The following is a 6024-nucleotide window of genomic DNA, read 5'->3' as shown; positions in this document are numbered from 1 at the left end:
TGCTTTTTTCATCTTTTTTTATTGTTTATGCAGTGTTGGGGTTCAAACATAGGGCCTCATGTATGCTAGATGAGCACTCTACCACTGAGCTACACCCCCAGCCCTTGTCTTCCAAGTAGAAAATCAGTGTGTTTTTGCACAGTGCACCCATTCCCCAAGGTTTGGACCTAACCATCCAGTTGGAAATCCCTGGGAAAGACCCTCCCTCAAGTTCAACTTGGTGACTATAAATCAGGTGGGGACTTGGGAATCTCCCCGGATGTCTGTAGGATCTGTTTTCTTTCCCCAGTAGGGACTCATTAACTTGGTGGTTCCCTTTGCTCATCTCTCCCAGGTTGTGTGTGTTGGGTCCAGGATTCAGTTAAGCAAGAGTTGGTTGTGCCAGGTACTTGACTGACACCCAAGGACAGCAATGAACCCTCATTGGCTGGAGGAGGGAGGGACATTTAGTGTCTCCCACATAGAAAGAGTGGAGTTCAGATCAGGTGGTCTGTGCAGTGACAGAAGGGTCACAATCTATCCTGGGTCAGGATCAGGGATGGCCAACATAAGCTTTGGGAGAAGGGGGATTCCAACAAGTTTCCTCGGAAGAGGTGACTGGCCTCGTGCCAAACTTGGAAAGGCGTCAGGGTGTTAACCAAGCAAGGAGGACAGACTTGCATAGGCAGCTCCTTTGAAGCCCTGCCCTTTTTGAGCACCTGCTATAATAGATGCTTTTATTGGTCCCCGTTCTCTTGTTCTACCAACCACCAGCAAAAGGGTTCATTGGTCCTGATTTCCTAAAATAGGCCCAGGTCAGTGATGACTTCAGAGATAGCTCTCTGAGCTTTTTTTCTAGAATGTAAAGGATCATAAGTAACCTTAAATTGCTGCAGACCAAATCTCTAGGGCAGAATTTCTCAACCGTGCCATCGTTGACCTTTGGGGCTGGATTGTTCTTTGCTGTAGGGACCGCCTGGTGTGCTATGGGACGGTGAGCACTGCATCCCTGGCCTCCACTTTTTAGATGCCAATAGCATTTGCTTCTCCACAAGTTGTGACAACCCCATATCTCTCCAGATGTGTTCCCATGTTCCCTGGAGAAATGCAAAATAGCCCCGGGGGAGAACTGATGCTATGTACTAAAATCTGGTTTCCGTCCAGGGCCCACTATGGCCTCGGGGGTCTTTGGTGTGTGTTCCACTCTCACCAGGCTGCTTCCTGGGGTGGCAGTGGGAGAAGACGCCCGCCCCTGAATTCTGCTGTCCAGTCAATTCTTTATCTGGAGAGTGGTTCTGACAAAAAGGAGGAACTGTCAGGAACAGACGACAGGGGAGATAGGGGAGCACCCCCAGGATGGACAGCCGAGGAGGAACTGGCAGGGACAGTGGGGGCCATTGTCTTGCTCTTCTTTGTATCACCACTGACCTGGATTTCTGGAGGCACCGTCCTCATCTGGGAACGAACAGTGACTTTTCTTCTGAGATTAGAGATACTAGATTCTCTTCTCAAAAGCTACTTTGCAAGTTGCCCCGGATAAGCACGCCTTTTGTAAGCCGCCCTGTCTCCTCCCATGTGCCTCCAGATGCCCATCCGTTCCCAAGCACACACTGTTTAGTTTTTGTTCTTGTTGCATGCATCCCTCACTGTCCCAACCACTGTGTCCCCCCCCCCCGCAACCCCCCAGCCACTGACCGTGACATTGCTGCTTCACCTCCGAGAGTTGGGGGAGACAGCCGACTCTGGTGTCATTCTGATGCTCCCTTCTGGGTGCTGCCCCGCGCCCTACCCATCAGCCCTTTGTGCATCCAGCATCCCCAGCCCAACTGTGCCAGGCAGCCCCTGCTCGGCCCGCCATTCAGCCAGCCCAGGCGTGGCCTCCCTGCAGAGCAAGACAGGCCCTTCTCTTCTGCCCTCCTCATCGTCCGGCGTGGCAGAACAAAGGGCCCTGTTTCTGCACCAGCCCACCACCACTGGGGGCGGCTCAGAGGAGCCCCGTTCCTTCTCAGGATTCCTTTTGGCTGGGAAAGAGCCTCTGAGATTAGGCATGTTTAAAAAATGCAGCCGATGAGTTTGGGTTCTACTCATTTCCTAGTCAAGACTTTCTGAGCCCAAGCCCAGTGATAAATAAAGTAGTGATTCAGGGGTTCGGCCTGTGGGTTCGTCGGGGTGATGAATAAGCTCTCCTTGTCTGACTCATTTGTGTGGATCCCAGCTCTGCCCAAGTTCACGGGCTCGCGTGTGTACGGGAGAGGGAGCCTGGCTGTGGGTACTTCACTGCAGTGGCTGCCCTAACAAAGCGCCACAGACGGTGGCTTTAACAAAAACTTATTGTCTCATGGTCCTGAGGGCCACATGTCCGAGACCAAGGCGCTGGCAGGTTTGGTTGCTTCTGAGGACTGAGGAGTCTATCCCAGGCCCCTCCCGTTGATGTCTCCCCATTCCATGTCGTCTTCCTCCTGTGCTTGTCTCCGGCCCAGTTTCCGAGGGACCCCAGTTATGTGGATGTAGGTCCACTGTAGTCCTCACTGTAAAGACCATAATTCCAAATAGAGTCACCTCTAAAGGACTAGGATCAGGATTTAAGCAAATGAATATTTGGGGTAAGGGACAAGCTTCATTTTTAGGTAGTAGAAGAATGTCGGGGGAGAGTCATAGCAGATAGGGTGCATTCATCCTGTCTTGTCACTCATTTAAACAAACCTGTTTAGGGGTGGGCAGGTTGGTTGGCCACGTCAACTTTGGAAGCTCCCTGTTAGGGAATTTTCCAGATCTTATAGTCATACATTGGAGGGTGATGAAGAGGCAGGGACCCTGTCCAGGGAGGAGTGAATCTCGAGGGATTTTTGCAAGGGGTCATTTTAGGGCTGACCTTACAGGCTACATGTGCCTTGCAGGTGATCCAGATGACACTGACAAATGTGGCATGGGGTGGGGGGCCTCTGTTCTCAGTATTGCCAGGGTCACAGGGAGGGGCTTCCAAAAGCAACTCCGTTGATGGGCTAAAATGGCCTCGAGATCAACTGCTGTCCCACATGACTGGACAAAAGAGGCTTCTGGAAGGTCTTCAAATCCTTCAGCAAAGGGAAGTGTTGAATTGGGAAGCAGACTCGGAGCTGGCCTGCAGGGGAGGGGAGCAGAAACAGTCTTCATGTGTTCAGCCAGGGGTCACGCCCACAGAAGTCAAGTTAAGAGCCCGGCAGCAGGTGACCTTGTGACGGGGCCTGGGCCTGGGTTGCAGGCTTGTGCAGGGAAGAAGAGGGACACCCAAGAACTTGCCCTGTCCTGCCAGCTGTGATGTGGGCTGTGCCTTGGAGGTGGGTGCCACAGGAAGTCACAGCAGCACAGGGATGCTCAGGGCTTTGGCGTGGATCTCCCTGCTTGTTGGTCTGAGCACTCCTCCTCCAACCCCGCTGGGGCCAGTGAAACCAGGAGGCGAAGACGTGACGTTGTCACTCATGCTGGGGCACACACACCAGGTTCCTTAACCGCTGCTTGGGAAGAGCACCAGGGTCCCCAGCTGTCATGTGGAGATGCTGTTTATCAGGGACAGGTGCAAGAACAGGAGCAAAAGGACAGGCAGGGAACTTGGTCCCATTCCCCTGGCCATCTCTGGGAGTCTGCCTCCTGGTTTGGCAGGAAGAGGAGAAAAGGTGGAGAAGGTGTCCTGGCGAGGGCACGTGTCTGGCCAGCCTCCCTCACTCCCTCGCCATAACTGTCATGCAGCCAAGGAGCTGGGGTCAGGCCACGTCCGGGTGTCAGACCCTGAGCCCCTGAGGAGACCCTCAGGTGTGCAGGTGAGCTTCTCGTTTAAAGCAGGATTTCTCAGCTAGGCAGTGATGACATTGGGTGGACTGTTTTGCTGGCGGGACCATCCTACACACTGTAGAGTGTGGAGTACCACCCCGGCCACCAAAATGTCCAGACAGCCCTGTGTGACAATTAAATCTGTCTCCAGCTGGCACCGTGGCCACACTGGTATCCCTAGCTACTCAGGAGGCTGAGGCAGGAGGATCACAAGGCAAGGCCAACCTGGGTCAACTGAAGACCTTCCGCAACTGAGTGAGACCCTGTCTCAAAGTAAGATACAGAAGGGGCTGGGGGAGCTGGGGCTGTGGCCCAGTGGCAGAGCACTTGCCTGGCCCACGTGAGGCCCTCGGTTTGATCCTTAGCCCACGTAAAAATAAACAAGTAAAATAAAGGTGTTATCCATCTATAGCTACCAAAAAGTAATTTAGAAGAAAGGGCTGGGGGTGTAGCTCAGGGGTGGAGCACCCCGGGTTCAGTCCCCAGCACTGAACGGAAAAAAAGTGGAGGAGGGCTCCTGCTGCCTCTCCCCCGGGACGGGCCAGGTTCGTGACTGTCCGCACTGCCAGTGCTTGGTTTCCAGCGGTCCTTTTTGCGTTGTCACTGTTGTTACTCTCCAGGTGGCTTTTTACTTGTGTGGTTTAAAGAAGGGGTCACAGGGGTCCTCAGCCTGTTCAGACCTGCTTTCTGGGTAGCCTTCCACGTCTTCATGAGGAGGCCCACGGTCACCGGGAAGGGCCCGGAGCCCTGCAGCTCTGCCTTCCACCGCTTCTCCTGGGCCTGGCCCTGCCTCCAAGCACCTGCAGAAGCCATTGGGTGGGACCCCACTTTGACCCAGGCCCCTGATGGTGCGTGTACCACACAACCATCAGGTGATGTCCTAATGTCACTCAGGTCCTGGTGCCTCCTGACTCAGAACCCCCAGGGTGTCTCCATTCCACTGGGGTAAAATCTGAACTCCTTCCGCAGGGCACTGTGGGAGCTGGCCTCCCGCCGCCCCGCCCTCTCTCCCTCCCTCACTGCCTCTGGCCTTGGAAGCGCAGCCACACTGGGCTCCTTATTCTCAGACCAGCCCCGGCCAACCCTGCCCTCCCGCTGCCCTCGCCTGGCTTCTCCACAGGCTTCAGTGGTCTGCCTCCCTTGAATTGCACAGGCCTCTGCTGCTGTCTGCTTTGAGCCGCCTCGGCCTCCCGGGGCAGAATGACACCCCACCCTCCGGGCCTCTGTCCCCAGCTTCCCCACTGAAGCACTGCTCATGTTGGGGGCCGGGTCATTCTTTGCGGGTTGTTGGAAGGTGTCCTGGGCGCTGTAGCCTGTTGAGCAGCAGCCCTGGCCCACTCGCCAGATGCTAGTAGCAGCCTCAGTCCAGTGGTGATAACCAAAAATGTCTCCAGGGGCAAAATGCTGGATTTTTCCTTTTCCTTTCCAGGTGCTTAGTAATTTTGGAGATGCATTTTGCTCTGGGGTTGTTGGGTTGGCCTCCTTCATGTCCACACTCTTGCTTTCTCCTGTACCCAGCACCAGCTGGGGGGTGGGGGAAGCAGCAGAGAAGCATTGGCAAAGGGCACACACGTCACCTTCTGGGCGTGGCTTCTGCAGAGCGTGGAGTGTCTGTCTACTGGGCACTTAGATGAGTGTCCTGGGGCTGCTGTAACAAATGGCCATGAATTCATGTCTTAAAACAGCAGGAATTGATTGTTGCGTGGTCTCGGGGGTCAGAAATCCCAAATGCAGGTGTCAGCAGGGCTGTGTTCCCTCTGGAGTCTCCTGGGAGGATTGGGCGGACCTCTTTAGGGGCTCCACGTGTCCCTTGGCTTGTGGCTGCATCCTCCCAGCCTCTGTCTCCATCTTTACATGTCCTCTCTCTCTGTGCGTCTGTATCTAAGGACCCAGTCACTGGATTTGAGGCCACCCTAATTCAGTACAGCCTCATCTTAACTCATGATATCTACAAACACCCTATTCCCAAATAAGGTTGCATTCTGAGGTTCTGAGTGTGCGTGAATTCTGGGGACACTAATCAAGCCGCTACAGCACTCTCTTCGTGACTCTGCCCTCTGACACTGTCAGCTTAGCCAACTGCTCCCACCTGAGGTTGCAGATCCTTCCCCTGACCCACCCCTGTGGCCGGGAGACATCCTGAGGTGGGTCGGGGCTGCCAGCCGTGCCTCCCAGTTTCCAGGACCTCTCATGGCCGACCTTGGCCTGAGCCTGTTCAACCTTGGGTTGAATTCATGA

At 54.6% G+C, this 6024-nt stretch overlaps 1 protein-coding gene across 1 annotated transcript in view; it reads left to right on the top strand.

Annotated features, from left to right (window-relative positions):
* Positions 1 to 6024, top strand: part of Myo9b (myosin IXB) — a 96077-nt gene that overhangs the window by 1948 nt on the left and 88105 nt on the right. The gene's annotated exons all lie outside the window — the stretch shown is intronic.

Source organism: Marmota monax, unplaced genomic scaffold, assembly GCF_021218885.2.
Source record: "Marmota monax isolate L192 unplaced genomic scaffold, Marmota_monax_Labrador192_F-V1.1 WCK01_AAM20220418_F8-fsc00021, whole genome shotgun sequence".
In the NCBI taxonomy this organism is placed as follows: Eukaryota; Metazoa; Chordata; class Mammalia; order Rodentia; family Sciuridae; genus Marmota; species Marmota monax.
The sequence above is the reverse complement of the archived record's forward strand: the minus strand, read 5'-3'. Positions and strand labels throughout refer to the sequence as shown.